This window comes from Lepidochelys olivacea (genome assembly GCF_965140295.1).
Source record: "Lepidochelys olivacea isolate rLepOli2 genome assembly, chromosome: 1".
Classification (NCBI taxonomy): Eukaryota; Metazoa; Chordata; order Testudines; family Cheloniidae; genus Lepidochelys; species Lepidochelys olivacea.
In genome coordinates, this window is record NC_140411.1 from 136,789,969 (window position 1) to 136,812,002 (window position 22,034).

Below are 22,034 nucleotides of genomic sequence, written 5' to 3' on the forward strand. Positions count from 1 at the left end.
ATGCTGATGATTTCAGGTTACAGGAATGGAGCTCACAATGAAAGCGAAGGAACAGTGCAATATTGATCTGATCCAAAGCTCACTGAGGTCAGTGGGAACCTCTCCATTGACTTCAATGGATTTTGAATCAGACTCTAAGAGCTAGCTTTTTAAAGTAGACAGACACCTAATGGGATTTTCAAAAGCACTCAGGCACCGAATTGGAAGTTAGGCACCTTGGTGCTTTTGAAAATCACACTAGGCAGCTATCTGTATCTTTAGATGTCTAAATTCATTTAAAAATCAGGTCCTAACTCTTTCTTATCAGAGTCCTGCGTTGGTGGTTGGTGAGTCGCCTGATCAAGGAGTTAGAGATGCAACATTGTTTAAATTTTAACTTTTGCAGGCAGATTGGGAAAATGTTAGGGGCAAACATTTTATGATGGAGGTGTTGATTGCAACTCCTTTGTTAAGACTGAGTGTTCAATATAACAGGAGCATTAAAACTATTTGATTACATTCTCAATAAAATAGCAACACACAAAACATAAAAAGTAAACTTTCAGAACTATCTGTATTTTTCCTGGGGATTTGACGAAAACTGGTTTGATACAGAAAGAATAATAAGAGCTCCAAAATGACCCCTCTTTTTTGAAGTTTTTCACCTTATTGTTTCACCTTTTTTCTGGCTCTTTGAAAGAAAACAAAAACACTCTGGGATCTGCGTTTCATTCTTCTGTTGATTTAGTGATTAATACAATGGCAGTTATACATAAGGGAGTTTAACCTGTGTCATGATTTGTAATTTCCTACATAACCGAAAAGAAATGTGCTAATCTGTGCTTGTTGTGTGATTAATTCAGTGATGCCAGAGACTGACACACACACACACACACGCAACCCTGCTCTCCCACAATATTCCTGTAGTCTAGTTGAATGCCCCCTGAATTAGGAAAGAGACAATGCGTTCAAATTTCATCTCTACTGACTGTAATTTATATTTCCATGCATCTCACAGCCTTATTATTCATCAAGGCTACCAGGCAATCTGGTATGAGTTGCCTTCTCATTTTACAAATATATAAAAGGTAGGAAAGAAACACACAAAAACTTCACATAATGATAGATAAAGTTGCTTCAGGACACTCCCAGCCAACTGAAAATGTGAAATGTATGGAAAGAAGTTAGGGGGAAAGTCTCCTACGTTCCTTGGCACCTTTGTGTTGCCCAAAGCACTGTTGGTAACACACTACCACTCTCCATAAGGCTTTCACATCTTCCTCCAACAGACAGATACCGAAAAGCAATGCATACACCAACTTATCAAACTCACACTCAAAACATTAACAGTGACCATTCAAGTTGCAGTGGGGGAGGTTTAGGTTGGATATTAGGAAAAACTTTTTCACTAGGAGGGTGGTGAAACACTGGAATGCGTTACCTAGGGAGGTGGTGGAATCTCCTTCCTTAGAAGTTTTTAAGGTCAGGCTTGACAAAGCCCTGGCTGGGATGATTTAGTTGGGATTGGTCCTGCTCTGGGCAGGGGGTTGGACTAGATGGCTTCCAAAGGTCCCTTCCAACTCTGTTATTCTATGATTCTATGACCTCAGTGTTGTTAAAGCAGAATAATTTTCTGAACGTGTGAATGAGACGAGTTGATCTGTTAACACAGGGGCACCCAATTACCATGAAGACTTTGTACTAGAGTACTAATTTGATGATGTTGAGCTGCACATTGCTTTTTGGTATCTATTGGAGGTGAATGTGAAGTTTTTGAGTGTTTATAACCAAAGGTGTAATTTGGGGGTGTTAGTCAGCAATATGCAAATAAAAGAGCTCAGTCGTAAAGTCGGCTAATACAGCAGCTTTAGTTTGTGGGCCTGATCCCCTGCTCATTGATTCAACTTTACTGGATGTGAGATCAGGCCCTGTGTTTACTGATCTTAATCTAGCTCCTATTTCTGAAAGAGGCATAGCCACCAAATAATTCAGTCTTTGCTCAAGAGAGAGATGGGGCAGTAGAGCAGAAGTTTGGGTGAACAGTGGCTGAGCTGAATGGAGAAATTTCCCCAACATCTGCACTAGACATGGCCCACGCCAGAGCTATTAATGCAATGATCCCCAGGGCCTAAATTCACTCACAACTTTAATAAATACCCAGCTAGAACTGACCATGTTTGCAAAGGCTAAGATAGTTGTACATATACAGGATCATGTGCTTCACATGCACATTGGACTAGGCCCTAAGTTCACTGAAATAACTAGGACCCAGATCCTCCAGGTCAGGCCCAAACTCCCATGTAACAAATACTAAATAAAGACACCAAAGGTACCAGAGTGGTGGCTCCAGACCTGTGGGACTGTCTGGGCTCAGCTCCCCGCTCTAGGCATTGTGACCTGCAGGGTTGCAGTGCTGCTCAGGTTTGGCCTGGGTCCCCTGTGATCGTGATGGAAGGGTGTCCAGGTCAAACCTGAGCAGCACTGCAGCCCTGTGCACCAGGTCACAACACCCGGAGTGGGGAGCTGAACCCAGCCAGCCCCACAGGACCAAAGCCACAAAGAGCTGCCTTTCAACGCTGCCCCAGGACTCCCACACAACCCTTTGACACATTCTGGTGACCCAATGTTGGGTAGAGACTCATGGGTTGGGAAATCCTGGTTTAGAGCGGGGCTGCTGTAAACTATATTGAAAGCAAACTGGTCCCTAGCCACTTCCAGGATTGGGGAGCTGCAACTATACCCGCCTCCCTCAGCTGTAGCCAGTGGACACCGGGTATAGCTGAGGACTGTGGTCATTTAATTTCCAGTCATTGTAATATGTATAACATCAGTTGGTTCTGCTTCTTATGTAATCTTATGACTGCTTTTGAAGTATGAAACAGTACCTGAGACGCTTTCATAATAACATAGGATACTTGATATAGACAGTGTTTATGATTGCACACCAAAATCATCCAAAATAACATTCATCCCCCTCTGGACACTTTTTAACTGTGGATGGCAAGTTTATAAAATAACAAACAGCTTGAATCCATGATGTTCAGGTCATGATATTTATGAAATACTTGGTCCTTTTTTAATTATGTTATTAATGTAAGTTTGTGCACTAATTAGCATATGGTAAAATAGAGCATAAATGCTGCATCAGATGCCACTATTGTTATTAATGAGTCATTCATCTAAGAGCATAAGAACAGCCATACTGGGTCAGACCAAAGGTCCATCTAGCCCAGTATCCTGTCTTCTGACAGTGGCCAATGCCAGGTGCCTCAGAGGGAATGAACAGAACAGGTAATCATCAAGTGATCCATCCCCTGTTGCCCATTCCCAGCTTCTGGCAAACAGAGGCTAAGGACACCTTCCCTGCCCATCCTGCCTAATAGCCATTGATGGACCTATCCTCCATGAATTTATCTAGTTCTTTTTTAAACCCTTCTATAGTCTAGGCCTTCACCAAATCCTCTGGTAAGGAGTTCCACAGGTTGACTTGTGCTGTGTGAAGAAATACTTCCTTTTGTTTGTTTTAAACCTGCTGCCTATTAATTTCATTTGGTGGTCCCTAGTTCTTTTGTTATGAGAAGGAGTAAATAACATTTCCTTATTTACTTTCTCCACACCAGTCATGATTTTATAGACCTCTATCATGTCCCCTCTTAGTTGTCTCTTTTCCAAGCTGAAAAGTCCCATTCTTATTAACCTATCCTCATACAGCAGCCATTCCATATCCCTAATCATTTTTGTTGCCCTTTTCTGAACCCTTTCCAAGGCCAATAGATCTTTTTTAAGATGAGGCGACCACATCTGCACACAGTATTCAAGATGTGGGAGTACCATGGATTTATATAGAGGCAATATGATATTTTCTGTCTTATTATCTATCCCTTTCTTAATGATTCCCAACATTCTGTTAGCATTATAGACTGCTGCTGCACATTGAGTGGATGTTTTCAGAGAACTATCCACAATGTCTCCAAGATCTCTTTCTTGAGTGGTAACAGCTAATTTAGACCCCATCATTTCATATGTATAGTTGGGATTACATTTTCCAATGTGCATTACTTTGCATTTATCAACATTGAATTTCATCTGCCATTTTGTTGCCCAGTCACCCAGGTTTGTGGGATCCCTTTGTAACTCTTCACAGTCAGCTTTGGACTGAACTATTTTGAATAGTTTTGTATCATCTGCAAATTTTGTCACCTCACTGTTTACCCCTTTTTCCAGATCATTTATGAATATGTTGAATAGGACTGGCTGCAGTCCAGACCCCTGGGGGCAGGGCCGTATTTACCCATACGCAAACTACGCAGCTGTGTAGGGCACCAGGAAATTTGGGGCACCAAATTGCCCCAGATTTCCTGGTGCCCTACGCAGCTGTGTGCAGCTCCAGCAGCCAGCCCAATCCCCCAGCCGGCTGAGCTGGCCAGGAAAGCTGCCCCAAGCCCTGCTCCACCCCCATCCCACCGCCACTCTACCCTTTCCCCAAAGACTCCACCCCTGCTCTGCCCCAGCCCCGCCCCCACTCCACCCCTTCCCCGAGCTACATCCCGGGGAATTGCAGCAGAGGTCTGGCGTGCCCTGCACTCACTGGGCGGCGGGAAGTGGAGTGATCTGGTCCCAGCCCACTCCTCTCTGCCGGCTCCCAGCCACTCCGCCGGTGAGTGCTGGGGGGTGGTTCCCTCCTGACCCCAAGTCCCAAGGCTGGGAGGCAGGAAGCAGAGTGGAGCAGTCTGGGGCCGGGTAGCTCCACTTCCCGCCGCCCAGTGAGTGCATGGTCAGGCCCACCCTGCATTCATCAGGCTGTGGAAAGTAGAGCTACCCAGTCCCAGCCCACTCCACTCCGCTGGCTCCCAGACACACCGCCAGTGACTGTTGGGGAGCGGTTTCCCCTCTGCCCCCCCAAGCCTGCTCCTGCCCAGCCCTGGGGAGGCCTGGGGCTGTGTAGGGCACCACAATGTCTAGGGATGGCCCTGCCTGGGGGTCACCACTATTTTCCTCTCTCCATTCTGAAAACTGACCGTTTATTTCTACCCTTTGTTTCCTATCTTTTAACCAGTCACTGATCCATGAGAGGACCTTTCCTTTTATCCCATGACAGCTTACTTGGATTAAGAGCCTTTGGTGAGGGACCTTGTCAAAGGCTTTCTGAAAATTTAGGTATACTATATCCACTGGATCCCCCTTGTCCACATGCTTGTTGAACCCCACAAAGAATTCTGGTAGATTGGTGAGGCACGATTTCCCTTTACAAAAACTATGTTCACTCTTCCCCAACAAATCATATTCATCTATATGTCTGACAATTTTGTTTTTTACTATAGTTTCAACCTTAACTATAATGCAATAAATCAGTCAATGGTACAGCCTCTTGGCTTGTTTAGAAACTTAACAAAATTAGAGAAATTAGCTCACAGTCACAATCACCTGCAAGAAGTACCCAAAGGTCTCTCACCTAGTATAACCTCATTAGAGCTGAATGCCAACAAAATAGTTTCTATTAAGAACAACACCTTCTCAGAACTCAAAAATTTGAAGGAACTCTACATGGATCGGAACTGTTACTATAGCAATCCCTGTGGAAAAACTTTTGAAATAGAGGATCAGACTTTTGTGGCCCTCACCAATTTGACTGTGCTGTCACTTTCCTACAACAACCTGACCCGAGTGCCCCTCAATTTGCCCTCATCTCTAAGGGAACTTTATCTTGGCTTTAACAAGATAACAAGAATCAGCCAGGGTGATTTTAATGAGCTGGTTAATTTGCACCTTCTTGACCTAAGCAGGAACTGTCCAAGATGTTATAATGCCCCCTTTCCACGTGAACCCTGCACTATATACTCTTCCATTCAAATACACCAATTTGCTTTCCAAAATCTTAACAAATTAAAGACTTTGGTTCTCACCAGCACCTCACTTACAAGTGTACCAGCCATCTGGTTTCAGAACATGACACAGCTAAAGGTGCTATACTGGCATTTAACTATTTACAAAATGAAATAGTTTCTGGCAAATTCTTACGGCAGTATCTAAACCTTATTCTTACAGTATCTAAACCTCTCACAACATTTTTCTTCTCTAGTCTCTTTAAAACGATTATATCTTAAAGGTTATGTTTTCCAAGACCTGTGTGAAAAGCACTTAAAACTTCTAATTGCTCTAAAAAAGCTAAATATCCTTGATCTTGGGATAAATTTTATTAAACGAATTGAGCTTGCTGTATTCCAGAATTTTAGTAACCTCACAGAAATCTACTTAACAGATAACAGAATATCACCTTTTGTAGAGGACAATAATTGTCTTTTAGAACTGGTTGGAAAAAAGGCATTCCCAACATATTGCCATCTAACTCTGGAATGAGAAGGCCAGCCGAGCCATTCAGTAACACAAAAGTACAAAAAATTAGACCATTTCTTGTATTATATTCTTAGACCTTCATATGGTAAAGTGTTCTTCATATGGCAAAGCATTGGATCTGAGCTCAAACAGCCTCATCTTCATTAATCCAAATCAATTTAAAAGTTTTAATGATATAGCCTGCTTGAATTTGTCTTCAAATGATATTAACCAAGCTTTCAATGGCACTGAATTCAATCTAACCAAACTCAAATATTTAGATCTATCAAATAATAAATTGGATTTGGCTTATGGTTTTGCATTTAATGAAATGAAACTTCTCAAAGTGTTAGACCTGACCCATAACAAGCATTATTTTCGCCTGGCAGGAATCACACTTAGACTGGCATTTATTGAAAGACTTCCTCAGCTAAAGGTTTTAAACTTAAGTTGGAATGCTATTTCCACACTGACGGACAGACAGTTAAGCAGCAATTCCCTTCAGGAATTAGTGTTTAAAGGAAACTGCCTTGATATTTTATGGGGTGACAAACATGAAAGATACATACATTTTTTAAAGAATCTCAGTAGCCTAACATACCTTGATATATCCCACAATAGACTTTTAAAAATCCCTAGTGAAGCATTCCTGAGCCTGCCACCGAACCTAACACAGCAATTCCTAAACAACAACAGACTGCAAGTGTTTATCTTTGCAAACCTCACAAGACTGAAATATTTGAAGCTGCTTGACCTGAGTCAAAATAATTTCAGAACTGTTCATATTTCATTCAAACAGTCCTTGCAGTCTCTGCTGTTGAGGGGTAACAGGATTTCAGAGATTGCTGTGGACTTTTCAGATACAAATGGCAGCCTTCTGTTCTTTGATCTGAGTCACAACAAGCTAAAATATATGAACCAGTCAACACTGGTTCAAATACAAGGTGTAAAATATTTAAAGTTAAAAGGCAACCCTTTTGCCTGCACTTGCCAAAATAGTGACTTCATAAAATGGATACAGTCAAGTACTATTTATATACCACAGCTAGCAACAAAAGTCAACTGTGCAATCCCTGATAAGCACAGAAAAAAGAGTGTTGTCTCTGCTGGTCTGCATGCCTGTACTTTGGAGGAAGATGCTGCAACATTATTTTATATTTCATTCTTTGTTGTTATTAACATTATGTTGATAGCTGTTACAAAACATTTTTTTTTACTGGGATGTCTGGTATACTTACTATATTTGTGCAGCAAAATTAAAAGGATACAAATCTACAGCCAAAGACAAAGCTCTCTATGATGCTTACATCGCCTATGATACTCAGGATGCGACAGTAACTGACGATTTCATCTAGAGGAAAACGGAGACAAGCACGTTCTGCTTTGTTTGGAGGAAAGAGACTGGGAGCCGGGAAAGGCTGTCATTGACAACCTTGCACAGAGCATCCATCACAGCAGAAAGACCATCTTTGTTCTAACCGAAAGATATGTGAAAAATGGGAACTTTTTATATCGCTCTGCAGAGACCAATGGATGAGAATACGGATGTGATTGTGTTCATTCTACTGGAGCCGGTGCTACAGCATTCCCAGTACCTGAGGCTGAGGAGGAGGATCTGCAAGAGCTCTGTTCTTGACTGGCCTAAGAATCCACACGCTGAAGGCCTTCTCTGGCAAAGACTAAAAAGTGCAGTGCTAACTGATAACAGCATGTGACATGATGGGTGTACAGTATATAGAAAGAGGTTAGCCCAGGGGTCGGCAGCCTTTTCAAAGGGGTGTACCAAGTCTTCATTTATTCACTTTAATTTAAGGTTTCGCGTGCCAGTAATACATTATAATGTTTTCAGAAGGTCTCTCTCTCTATAAGTCTATATATTATAGAACTAAACTATTGTCGTATGTAAAGTAAACAAGGTTTTCAAAATGTTTAAGAAGCTTCATTTAAAATTAAATTAAAATGCTGATCTTACGCCGCCGGCCCGCTCAGCCCGCTGCCAGCCTGGGGTTCCGTTCACCTAGGCCGGCTGAGGGGGCCTGCAGCCTGCGGCTGGCAAGGGGCCGGCAGCCAGAACCCTAGACTGGCAGCAGGCTGAGCGGGTCCGGCGGCTGGGACCCCAGACCGGTCTGGGGTTCCGTCCGCCGGCTCCTTCCAGCCAGGGTCCCGGCTGCCGGCCCCGCTCAGCCCGCTGCCGGCCTCGGATCCCGGCCCTGCCCACATAGAGCGGGTACCTACCTTCTCCCTGGTTCTAGCCCATTGTCTTCCTCTCTCTCTGCACTGAGCTGAGGGTGGGAGTGCACTGAGCACAGGGTGAAGGGGCAGACTGGGGTTTGGAGTGTTCAGTCTGGCCAGGAGCTGGAATGAGGGAGGGGACTCAGGGTTGGGGCAGGAGGTTTGGGTGTGGAGTGCTTACCTGGGCAGCTCCCATTCCATCAGGAATGTGGGGGGGGAGGAGTGAGAAAATGTGGGGGGTGCAAGACTCAGGGCATGGGGTGTGGGGGGGCTGGGTATGAGTGGGGAGTGCAGGAGTCAGGGCATGGGGCTGGGGGTGTGAGGGGAGGGTGCAGCAGTCAGGCATAGGGTGTGGGGGTGCTGGAGTAAAGTTTGGGGTCGTGAGGGGTGCATGGGTCAGGGCAGAAGGCTGGGGTGTGTGGGAGGTGCAGGGTCAGGGCAGAGGGCTGGGGGGGGGTGAGGGGTGCCAGCATCAGGGCAGAGAGCTGGGGGTGTGTGAGGAGGGTGCAGGAGTCAGGGCAGAGGGCTGGGGGCATGTGAGGGGGTGCAGGAGTCAGGGCATGGGGTGTGGGGGGTGCTGGAGTCAAGGCTGGGATTGTGGGGGGTGTGGAGTCAGGCAGAGGGCTGGAGGTGTATGAGGGGGGTGCAGGAGTCAGGGCATGGGGAGGCTGGGGCGTGTGAGGAGGGTGCAGGAGCCAGGGCAGAGGGCTGGGGGTATGTGTGGGGGGTGCTGGAGTAAAGTCTGGGGTCGGGGGTGTGCAGGGATCAGGGCAGGGGGCTAGGGGTGTGTGAGGAGGGTGCAGGGGTCAAGGCAGAGGGCTGGGGTCATGGGGAGGTGCAGGGGTCAGGGCAGAGGGCTGGGTGTGTGTGAGGGGGGTGCAGGCGTCAGGGCAGAGGGCTGGGGGTGTGGGGGGAGCCAGGGCAGAGGGCATGGAGGTGCTCCCAGACCCTGCCCAGAGCAGCTCATGGCAGGGGGCTGGAGGGGATATGCCCTAATTCCCCCGCCCTTCCCCAAGGCCCCATCCCCACCTCTTCTCCGCCTTCTCCCCCAAGCAGTGAGTGGGCTGCGGCTCCGCTTCTCCCCCTCCCTCCCAAGGGCCATCAGCTGATCGGCAGCCGGGAGGGAGAGGAGGAGGGGCAGGAACCCAGTATGGCAGGGGATGGGGGGAACCTTGCCTGCCCTGCAGCAGTAGACGGCAGGACCAAGCTTCTTCACCCTGCGCCCACGTGGTGGGGGGGTGTGATGGTTGCGGAGAAGAGCGGTCCGTGGCGGGCAGGATTTTTTATGGCACGCTGCTGCCTGCCGGGGTCCTGGCCTGGGTTCAGCAGTGGGCTGAGCGGGGCCGGTGGCCAGGACCTGGCAGGCAGCAGCATGCCATTAAAAATCGGCTCGTGTACCGTCTTTGGCATGCGTGCCATAGGTTGCCAACCCCTGGGTTACCCCATCATTTTCCTTGCTGATTGAATGGGGCTGTTTTATGGGAAGTGCCTTTCATCTAATGTAACTGTGACAGAGCTTTATGTCTCAAAGATTCTGCCTTGCATATTTAAAGCACTCTAGCTAAAAACGCATAATATGAAGTTATTCAGTGAAATGCATAACCTCAGTGCTCACATAATTTTCTGCTTTTAGTAATATTTACTGTTCATCTATAGGAAGTTTATTCTTTAATACTGTGTGATCCTGGGCAACTAATATCTGTGTAAAGGATACACTGAGACTCTCTTCTAAATTCATGTTTGTAAAGTGCCTTGCGGTCCCCTGATCCAAGGCACTAGGAGCATGGACTTGCTAATGGGAATTTTGCCATAGATTTTAATAGGCTCAATATTGGGCCTTGTGTCTATTCATGGTATTACTATTATTACTAAGGTAATGTTGATAATCAGTTCAAATGATTCCTCTCTTTCTGTACTGGATTGTGATGGGGCGTCTGCCCCACACTGGCCCACTAGGCATTAATAGAGCCCTAGGGAGGCTGCACAGGTGGCAGTCAATAAGAGAGGGGCTGCAAGGAGCAGCCAATCAGGGCCGGGCAAGCCCATTTAATTTGGCCTGCAGAGCAGAGCAGCTTCAGTTGCTCCCTGGAGCTCAAGGTGGGAGAAGAAGCTGCCCTGCAGGAGGAAGAATGCTAGCATCTTGGTTAGAACAGTGCTGAGCAGGGTCAGGGGAGCAAGAGTGAGCTCCTGGCTGACTGCTAAGACTAGCATGCTGAGGCCCTGAGACAAGGGTGGAGAAGGTGATGGGGCTGCGTGGAAGTGGCCCACAGAAGTAGACTGAAGGGTTGGAGGGGACGCAGCACATGGCTGCCCTCTACAGGGTCTCTGGGCCGGGACCCAGAGAAGTGAGCGGGCCTGGGTACCTCCTGCCCCCACTCACCACTGAGGAAGTGGCTGGACAGAGGACTGCCGTTCCCCCGGAAGGGAGGAAGCACAAAGTGTGGCTCAGCCAGAGGGAGATGTCATGAAGAGGATGCCGTGGTCCTGGGAGTGACTTGGGTCCAAGAGCAGAAGAAGTGGCGGTGGCAAGACATCACCAGAAGAAGGTGCACTGGTGAAAAGAGCTAATCCCCGGAACAGCCAGCAGAAGGTGCCACAACGGTGAGCTGCATCCCGTCATATGGATGCATGTGATTATTGTGAGGGTTTGACCAGATTTGTTCCTCTGAAAGGCGGTTGTATTGTATTCATTTCATAACTAGTTACTGAAGTTCACCTCTAGCCTTATCCTGCAGCTACTCCACACATGAGACTCCCATACTAGTCAGTGGGCCAAAGTGCCAGCCCCAGTAAAACTGGGTATTTGGCCCACCTTGGCCTATGGGAATCCCCAAGTGGCACAGGGCTGGAAGAGCCATTTCTATGCCATCTCGCCCAGAGCCTCTGCCCTCTCGCTCCTTCTGCTCCTGCCCAAAGTGCAGCTTGGATGCACCTGAGGGTTAGGGCAACGGGCACCAATGCACAGAAATGTCTGAAAGATCTGATCTCTACTTTGTATTTATCGTATTATCTCCTTCTTTTGTTAATACAGGGCCCAGCCATGCTCCAGTTGACTAGCAAAACTCCCGTTAAGTTCAAGGAGAGTGTGATCGACTTGCAGTGGTATGTTTTGTACAATAAAGTGGATCCAGCACAAGGTGAAGCTGTATTTAAGGAGGCGAGTCGGAGCACTGAGCTGAAGAGAAGGTGCTTAAGCTGACTCAACAGGTGCAGGAAGGAAGCTTAAGAAACTGCTCAATATTCTGAAGAACTCATCTTGTCAAGCTTTCGCTGAAGCTGTGTCACTGTCCATAAATGGAGGTATAGATTCATAGATTCATAGATATTTAGGTCAGAAGGGACCATTATGATCATCTAGTCTGACCTCCTGCACAATGCAGGCCACAGAATTTCACCCACCACTCCTAAAAAAGACCTCACACCTATATCTGTGCTATTGAAGTCCTCAAATTGTAGTTTGAAGACCTCAAGGAGCAGAGAATCCTCCAGCAAGTGACCCGTGCCCCATGCTACAGAGGAAGGCGAAAAACCTCCAGGGCCTTCCAATCTGCCCTGGAGGAAAATTCCTTCCCGACCCCAAATATGGCGATCAGCTAAACCCTGAGCATATGGGCAAGATTCATCAGCCAGATACTACAGAAAATTCTTTCCCGGGTAACTTGGATCTTACCCCATCTAAAAACCCATCACAGGCCGTTGGGCCTATTTACCATGAATATTTAATTACCAAAACCATGTTATCCCATCATACCATCTCCTCCATAAACTTATCGAGTTTAATCTTAAAGCAAGATAGATCTTTTGCCCCCACTACTTCCCTCGGAAGGCTATTCCAAAACTTCACTCCTCTGATGGTTAGAAACCTTCGTCTAATTTCTAATCTAAATTTCCTAGTGGCCAGTTTATATCCATTTGTTCTTGTGTCCACATTGGTACTGAGTTTAAATAATTCCTCTCCCTCTCTGGTATTTATCCCTCTGATATATTTATAGAGAGTAATCATATCTCCCCTCAACCTTCTTTTAGTTAGGCTAAACAAGCCAAGCTCCCTGAGTCTCCTTTCATAAGACAAGTTTTCCATTCCTCGGATCATCCTAGTAGCCCTTCTCTGTACCTGTTCCAGTTTGAATTCATCCTTCTTAAACATGGGAGACCAGAACTGCACACAGTATTCCAGGTGAGGTCTCACCAGTGCCTTATATAACGGTACTAAAACCTCCTTATCCCTACTGGAAATACCTCTCCTGATGCATCCCAAGACGACATTAGCTTTTTTCACAGCCATATCACATTGGCAGCTCATAGTCATCCTATGATCAACCAATACTCCAAGGTCCTTTTCCTCCTCCGTTACTTCTAGTTGATGCGTCCCTAGCTTATAACTAAAATTCTTGTTATTAATCCCTAAATGCATGACCTTACACTTCTCACTATTAAATTTCATCCTATTCCTATTACTCCAGTTTACAAGGTCATCCAGATCCTCCTGTAGGGTATCCCTATCCTTCTCTAAATTAGCAATACCTCCCAGCTTTGTATCATCTGCAAACTTTATTAGCACACTCCCACTTTTTGTGCCCAGGTCAGTAATAAAAAGATTAAATAAGATTGGTCCCAAAACTGATCCTTGAGGAACTCCACTGGTAACCTCCCTCCAACTTGACAGTTCACCTTTCAGTAGGACCCGTTGTAGTCTCCCCTTTAACCAATTCCCTATCCACCTTTCAATTTTCCTATTGATGCCCATCTTATCCAATTTAACTAATAATTCCCCATGTGGCACAGTATCAAACGCCTTACTAAAATCTAAGTAAATTAGATCCACTGCGTTTCCTTTATCTAAAAAATCTGTTACTCTCTCAAAGAAGGAGATCAGGTTGGTTTGGCACGATCTACCTTTTGTAAAACCATGTTGTATTTTGTCCCATTTACCATTGACTTCAATGTCCTTAACTACCTTCTCCTTCAAAATTTTTTCCAAGACCTTGCATACTACAGATGTCAAACTAACAGGCCTATAATTACTTGGATCACTTTTTTTCCCTTTCTTAAAAATAGGAACTATGTTAGCAATTCTCCAATCATACGGTACAACCCCTGAGTTTACAGATTCATTAAAAATTCTTGCTAATGGGCTTGCAATTTCTTGTGCCAATTCTTTTAATATTCTTGGATGAAGATTATCTGGGCCCCCTGATTTAGTCCCATTAAGCTGTTTGAGTTTCGCTTCTACCTCAGATATGGTGATGTCTACCTCCATATCCTCATTCCCATTTATCATGCTACCATTATCCCTAAGATCCTCTTTAGTCTTATTAAAGACTGAGGCAAAGTATTTGTTTAGATATTGGGCCATGCCTAGATTATCCTTGACCTCCACTCCATCCTCAGTTTTTAGCGGTCCCACTTCTTCTTTCTTTGTTTTCTTCCTATTTATATGACTATAGAACCTTTTACTATTGGTTTTAATTCCCTTTGCAAGGTCCAACTCTACTTGACTTTTAGCCTGTCTCACTTTATCCCTACATATTCTGACCTCAATAAGGTAGCTTTCTTTACTGATCCCTCCCTTCTTCCACTCCCTATATGCTTTCTGCTTTTTCTTAATTACCTCTCTAAGATGCTTGCTCATCCAACTTGGTCTACAACTCCTGCCTATGAATTTTTTCCCCTTTCTTGGGATGCAGGCTTCCGATAGCTTCTGCAGCTTTAATTTAAAATAATCCCAGGCCTCCTCTACCTTTAAACCCATAAATTCTTCAGTCCAATCCACTTCCCTAACTAATTTCCTTAATTTTTGAAAGTCAGCCCTTTTGAAATCAAAAACCCTAGTTGCAGATTTATTTTTGTTAATCCTTCCATTCAATTTGAACTGAATTAGCTCATGATCACTTGAGCCAAGATTATCCCCTACAACCATTTCCTCTATGAGATCCTCATTACTCACCAAGACCAAATCTAAAATGGCATCCCCTCTAGTCGGTTCAGCAACTACTTGTTGAAGGAATCCATCAGCTATCGCATCTAGGAAAATCTGAGCCCTATTATTATTACTAGCACTCGTCCTCCAGTCTATATCTGGGAAGTTAAAGTCTCCCATGATCACACAGTTTCCATTAGTATTTACTTTATTAAAAACATTAAAAAGGGCTCTATCCATATCCAAATTAGATCTCGGCGGTCTATAGCACACCCCAAGCACTATCCCAGGGGAGGCTCTAATAGTTTTCTTCCCCAATTTAATTATTGCCCAGACAGACTCAGTCATATCCATTTCATCGCTTCTTATTTCTTTACATTCTATCTCATCATTGATATACAGCGCTACTCCACCACCTTTACCTTTATTTCGGTCTTTCCTAAACAGCACATACCCTTCAATACCTGTAGCCCAGTCATGACTACTATTCCACCAGGTCTCTGTTATACCTATAATATCTGGTTTCACTTCCTGCACCAGTAACTCTAGTTCCTCCATTTTGTTACCTAGGCTCCTTGCATTAGTGTACAAACATCTTAATTTTTGCTGTTTGGCCTCACTCACATTCTGTACCCTATTAGGCACAGTTATTTTACTACCAGTATAACCTATTAGACTTGTATCTACACTGCCCTTCCTCCTACCTACAGCTGTATCCACTCTTACTTCATTTTCTTTCCACTCTATGCTAAATTCTGGCGTGGAGATTACCTGGACATCTCCCAACCATCTCCCCCAAATTCCTAGTTTAAAGCTCTCTTAATCAGTTGTGCCAGCCTCCATCCTAGAAGTCTATTTCCTTCCCTACTCAGATGAAGTCCATCCCGAGAGAACTGTCCTCTATCCATGAATGCCTCCCAATGGCCATACATCCCAAAGCCCTCCTTATAGCACCACTGCCTAAGCCATCTATTGATAGTCATAATCTTGTCACACCTTTGTTGCCCTTCTCTAGGAACAGGCAGAATCCCACTAAAGATCACCTGAGCCTCAATTTCCTTAAGCGTCCTCCCCAGCCTAGCATAGTCTCCCTTAATACTTTCCAGCGAGAATCTAGCCGTATCATTTGTTCCCACATGAAGGATAATTAGGGGATTCTTTCCCGCTCCCTTTAGAATCCTTTTTAACCTCAGGTCTACATCCCGTATCTTAGCACCTGGAAGACAGCACACCCTCCTATTTTCTGGATCAGCTCTGGTTACAGGCCTATCTATTCTTCTCAGTAAAGAGTCCCCAATCACATAGACCTGCCTTTTCCTAGTGACGGTGCTATTCTCCAGTCTATCCCCTGTTCCCTCTGGCTGCAAGTTTTTTCCATTCCCATTCTCCCTTGTAATCCTTTTTAACCCATCCTGTATCCTCCTGGGGCTCATATTTGGTGTAATCTCCATTAACTCTTCCCCTTTTCCTATAGGACTAACCGCTCTTCTCTTCTTCCTTGCCCTGTCACCTTCAGTGACTACCTGCTGAGCCCCTTCTTCATTTTCCAACTCTGCAAACCTATTCTGAAGCTCTATTTCTCCTTCACTAGCCCGTCTTTTCCTCTGCCTAGTTCTTTTAGTCACATGCTTCCACTGACCACTTTCCTCACCCAGTCTCCCCTCAGAATTCCCTAGTCCTGCTTCCATCTGCAAGTCTGAGCTTTTCCCTTCAGATACCTCATGTCTTTGCTCCATAATCTGCTCAAACCCCTTCCTAAACTCTACCAGACTTTCCACCTGCATCTCCAAACCTCTGATCTTTTCCTCCATCAGCTCTATCAGACGGCATTTCATGCAGACAAAACCTCTTACCAGGTGCCCCCTCCAGGATCATGTACATACCACAGCCAGTCATCTTCATTGTGTCATATGCTACATGGGTCACTCCCACTGCCACCTCTGAATCTGTCATAGCCTTCCCACCTAAATCCTGTTAATCTGGGAAACACAAACCACACCAAAACACCACCACCCACAGCAAAACCAAACCCCACACAAGCACCACAAGACAAACTCCGCTTTCAAACTCCCACTCAAACTCCCCTGTTTACAGCTCTGTTTGCTAGCTCCTGTGCCGCTGCAGCTGTCTGAGGTATTGTTTCTCTCACAACCACAGCATGGGAATGTAAAAGTTCTGTGGGCTGCAGTTGGTCTGGTTTGGAGCATTAGGTCTCAAGACTGTTTCCAAAACCCTTAATCAGTGACAAGTCATCTGTGAACCTTGGAGACATGTCAAGATGATGTGACAAAGTGGGAGGGGAGCATGTGGATCTATGTCAGTCTGTCAATGTTCGTTCATAGCAAGTTGCCTTAAAATTCCACTATGCCTGTAACAGTGCATCGGAGCAGTATAATGTCTCAGAATCGGCATCCCAACTAATAATTAAAACTGGTCTTTCACCATGATAGGTCCTGACTTCAGTGTGGAGAACGAGATGACATGATAGTGAAAAACATATCTTCACCTCTCCAAAATCCAGTCCAACCCCCAAGATAACATGCCATGTGTGCCTCTGACTAGGAGCTGAGACTGAAACCAGGCAGTCCCTTGCTTATTACATGATCCTGAGCTCACAGGTGCTCAGCCAAAAAACCTAGTCACTTTGAAGTCTCTGGGCTTTCTTCCTTCCCTTGATAGATTGGGGTGGGGGTGGAGGGCAGTAAGGGAGAGGGAAGAGAAGGACCTGCTGGGGTCCTCAATCATGTGAAGTTGGTGGGAACACAAATCATACCTCTTCCAGCCATGAAGACAGTAACATATGAATATATGTACACTGTTCTATGCATGTTACAACTACCTTGCAAAGCGATCTTACTTAGCACTCACATACCACCTCGTTATCTGAAAGCTATGCTTTTCAGCTGAGCATGTATTTCACTGTAAATTTTCAAAGCTGCCCCTGAAGAGGATAATATCCCTTTAAGTAGTTTGGGAGCCATTTAGTAGTCTCACTGTATTTGACATTTTACAAACCAGCCAAAGCAGCAATCTGTATAGGTTAATTAGGCCTTGCATGTTGCGTATCATTAGTAAACATGGTAAACTGGATCCCATTGTGCCCATGTGGTTTCTTTCTTCCCATAATTATCATTGTTTAAAGGACAAAAGACACAACAAAGAATAATCCTCATGTTGTGCTGCCTAAGCAAATCTCAGCTTTTGTGAATTTTTCCTCTGATTTAAGTTTTATTTTCCCAAGAGTTTGCCAGCTTTCTGTTCTCTGATATGGACTTTCCCTGGCTTACAAAGTTATTGTTCAACCATGCTTCAATTGGCCATGTTTTGTCATTTCAACTTATCAGCATATTCTTGTGCCAAATGAGTCAATAAATTATACTATCAAAATAGGCGTGGCTTCTGTTCTTCCCACTTGGGCTATAGCAAACCACAAGCCAGCTTCTGTTGTCACTGTAGTGGCCAGTTTGGGGAAGTTGATCAGTGTACTTCAGTTACCATCTGTGCTTTCAGCCTCTGGTGCTCACCCCTTCTGCTCTGTTTTAAAAACTCTTCACTGGACTGACATCTTGTATAGCAGAAAAATAAAGAAAGTAAGTATTTTTATTTTACAAAAGTGCATACATACAGCCATGAATTTTAAAGAAACATTGGGTTTTTTCCTGATTTATGTGAGAGTAAACGAGATCAGAATCAGCACCACAGCATCTAGTTAGAAAATCTTGAACTAGCAGGAAGTCTGGAATAAACGCGTGCTTTTAACTATTGTGCAAGCTGCAGCTGGATGTTAGGAAGTGGCACTGGTAACTATCGTGTTGAAAGGAATAAAAACATTTCAATCTTTTTAAAAAAATGTTTGATTAGACAATTTTATATTTTGTTTAAATATTAAGTCTTACTTTTTCTGTGGCTTATCAATCTGCTACAGATCATTCTAAAACTTGGATGCTTTTATTCATCATTTTCTAAGTTAAATGTAATTTTGTTAAATTGTAAAGTGTTTTGATTATACAGTGCCTAGTTTTATCTGATATATAACTTGAACACAATTTTTACAAAATAATAATAAAAAAATTGTATGACTATGATCTCCTTGGCTTCTTTGCCTTTCTTCTTTCCACTTCTTTTACCCCTTCATTCTTCCTGTTTATATGTTTATCAGTTACACTATGAATCTTGCCTTCAGCATGTTAAGAGTTTCCTTCCTATCAATTTTCCTCTCTTTTTAGCATTTGTCTAAAAAACTAAAGACATCTGAAGGATAAAACTTTGTGTCTGATCCTACAGACACACAAGTGAATAAATTCATGGTGCTGAGTATTTCCACTGAGCTCAATAAGACTACTTCTGTGTACAACTGTTACTCATTTGCCTAAATGTTTGCAGGATCAGAACCAGATGTACACTCCAATCTGAGGTCTCACTTCAAAAGCTGGGCCAGTTAAAGATATGACCTCACCCACCTTGTCTCTAATATTCTGGGGCCAGCCTGGCTGCAACAACATTACAAATGGCTCAAACTGACGTGCACACAGCAGCTTCACATGACTGTTCTAACATGGCTAAAGACAGCAGGGTAGATGCGTGGGCTGTAGCAACCCATGTTGGTACCCAGGGTTCCAGGCAGACTTGTACAGCTCACAATGTTGCATCTAAACTGCTATTTTTAGCCAGGCTACTGCAGCTCTGTCTATCCGAGCTGCAATCACACCTTTACTTGCAGTGTGAACATACCCTTAAGATTGTAATGAGAACCTAAATTGACTTGTTACCTAAAGTTCAATTCTCTGTTTCCCAAACAGGGTTCAAATATTTAGGGTTTTTGCGGGCATCTCATTTGTAAACCACAGTTGCTGACAAGGAAGCTGCTCCTGCTTCCAATTCAGCCAATAGAAGTTTTACCACTGACTTCATTGGGAGCAGGATCAGGGGGTCAAAATGATCCTCAGAATTTCAGGTATTTCTAAATATGACACAAGCAGCTATCATGGAGTGATTTCAAACCAACATGGCTATTGAGACAGTTAATGCAGAGTAAATAAAGCATGAGTCTTTTTGTGACCATAATAGTCACATAAAATCCTTCATAGCCAAAGCCCAGTGAAGTCAATAGGTGTCTTTCTATTGACTTCAATGGGCTTTGGATCATTCCCTAATAATTTTTATCCAATAAGGCCGAGAAAGGGAAATAAAGCAATGAAAAAGTAGTATAGTGAATTCCAAGGAAAATGCTGCCTAATAAGCCATTTTGATCAGCTTTTTCTAAGTCTAAGAAGCTATTCCAAACTGTTTGTTTTCTGCTAGCAATAAATCATATTTCCTATTTCACAACTGGAATTGCTGGTGGTGTTTGTACATATTCAGGGAGGCACGTGATGCCTGTACAGTAGCTGTGAAAGCCCAGTTAAGTCCTGCACTCATTGCTCAGGCAAAACCTCCACTGAATTGAAACTGAATTGCATGACTTGTGTATCTTCAAGTTTTTTCTAACAAATGATACCATTGTAGTAACTGTTTTAATACATTTATTTCAGCACCTGTAATTAAGCACTAGAAAAGAATCAAACAACAAATAATAAATGCACGTAACATGCTGTTGGAAAGGTGGCCCTGAATTATTGCTTCTAAACATGGATGTGTAGCATTACTGTCTTCATTTCAGGGTCCTGTTAACATAAACTGCATGTGAGCTCAGCTAGCTAGTTTGTTGCATAGGGAAATCACAAAACATACTTCTCCCACCTACCTTTTTATACATGAAATTAGCACTAATCAACACTGGGTTCTTGGCAAAACATGGACACTCATGGGGTCTACTGCAGCTTTTGCATAAGTGGGTGCAACTCTACTGAAATCAAGGAAGTTGTACTCATCTCCACTGTGTATGAGCATGGTCCCAAATATTTTACAATATTTTAAAACTAGAAAATGGGAGAAGGAATTGGAGGGTTCAAGGGAACTGATAGAATGATAAGGAAACCTGGTCTAAATCTGATCCATATGCCTAACTGGTAGCCTGGCTGAGGCAGGGTGAGCATTTTCAAACTGGTTGCCAGTGCCTTCCTATTCATACTCCCCCCAGGCTCTTCCTGCCACTTTCTCTCCCATATTACTTTTGTTTTGACAAATACTTGCCCTATTTATTCTGTTATACAGATTTTAGGTAGAGCTTTTTAAAAATGGCTTCAGGTTTAGCTGTCCATTTTTTTTTAATCATTTTTTTTAAAAAGAAACCTAGCTGGCAAAAAAGATGGCATGGACAGACTTCCACTGAGCAGAGACTGAGAAGACTGGGGCTGTTCATTTCTGAATGTGGTCCAGCTCCAGGGCTGGAGCAAGGCTTTCCCTGTAATTGTGGGAGCCATTTTGGTACTGAGCACAGGAACTGAGAGCAGGAGATTGCCTCTCCTGTGTTCTCAGTGCTCCCCCATCCCCACCCCCATGATATCCAGGCAGCATGGAAGAGAAGGGAGAAGCATCCTGACATGAATGCAGAGGAGTGAGGGCAGAGTTGGAAGGGCAGGGTTAGGAGCAGGTTATATGGGGAGTAGAGGGAAAGAGGAGCAACCTGGATAGGACAGAAGGATACATGCTAGGGTACAGAGGCAAAAATGTGTGGAGGGGGGGCTGATGATGGGGAAAGAAGCAAAAAGGTCTGTAACCACTGGAGAATACTCCCCTCCAGAACCAGCAACTGGAGTCTAGATTCCTGTATACCAATATTCTTCTGCTGTTTAGAAAATAGCTGAGAAATGCACTGACAAAATATGTCTCTCATCTGCCTGCAGTGGTTGGTGCAGCAGAGAGGAGAACAGCCTACTAACACTGCTAGTTACTCCATTAGCTCAAGCAGTAGAGGACTGTGTGGTGGATCGAAAGGTCTCACCCTTCTGATGACCATTGTGGGCATCAATATGGTTCTATGAGATGCAAGATTTTAGGGGGGGGGTTCAGTTTGCTTTCTAGATAGTGACAGAAAAATAACTTGCATTAAAAAGAACATGAAGGTTCCAAAGGCAATCACTGAAAATTAGGAAATGCCAGAATTAATTAACCCTTAATTCAGTTCCCTTGTGCATATGCATTCTGATACAATCTTTAATTACATGAGCACATGCTGTTTTAAGTACAAGACACCTGCCTCATTCTGTGCACAGGTTGGATGATGCTAAGATGCCATTATAATTAATTTCTATACTATGTATAATTTCCTATCAACCTTGTAACTAAACTTTTTGGTTGCACTTGTAATGGGAGGGATAAAGAAGACAAACTAAAATGTCTTAAAAACCACAGCTACAATGTACAAAAAAAGACTAGTGATTTTGGGTGCCTATATTTTTGGGTATTCAAGCTGAGATAAGCTTGACAAGATCTGCTTTTCAGAAACTGCTCAGCTCCATCTCTTAAAAATCAGGCCCTTTAAATTTGTTTTACATTCAGCACCAGAAATTCAGGCACCCAATTTTGCAAACCTTGGACTATGAATTGACGAACTGATGATGCTAGTTTCAAAACTGCTATAGTAATGCTACCTATTTATTATTATAAAAAGCACACTCTCTTTTTTAAG

At 44.0% G+C, this 22,034-nt stretch overlaps 1 pseudogene across 1 annotated transcript; it reads left to right on the forward strand.

The window, feature by feature from the left end:
* The first annotated feature begins 5,334 nt into the window (after positions 1–5,334).
* Positions 5,335–8,081, forward strand: LOC311518382 (toll-like receptor 8 pseudogene; annotated as a pseudogene). Its single transcript has one exon. The product of its transcript is annotated as a toll-like receptor 8 pseudogene (transcript).
* Positions 8,082–22,034: the final 13,953 nt, after the last annotated feature.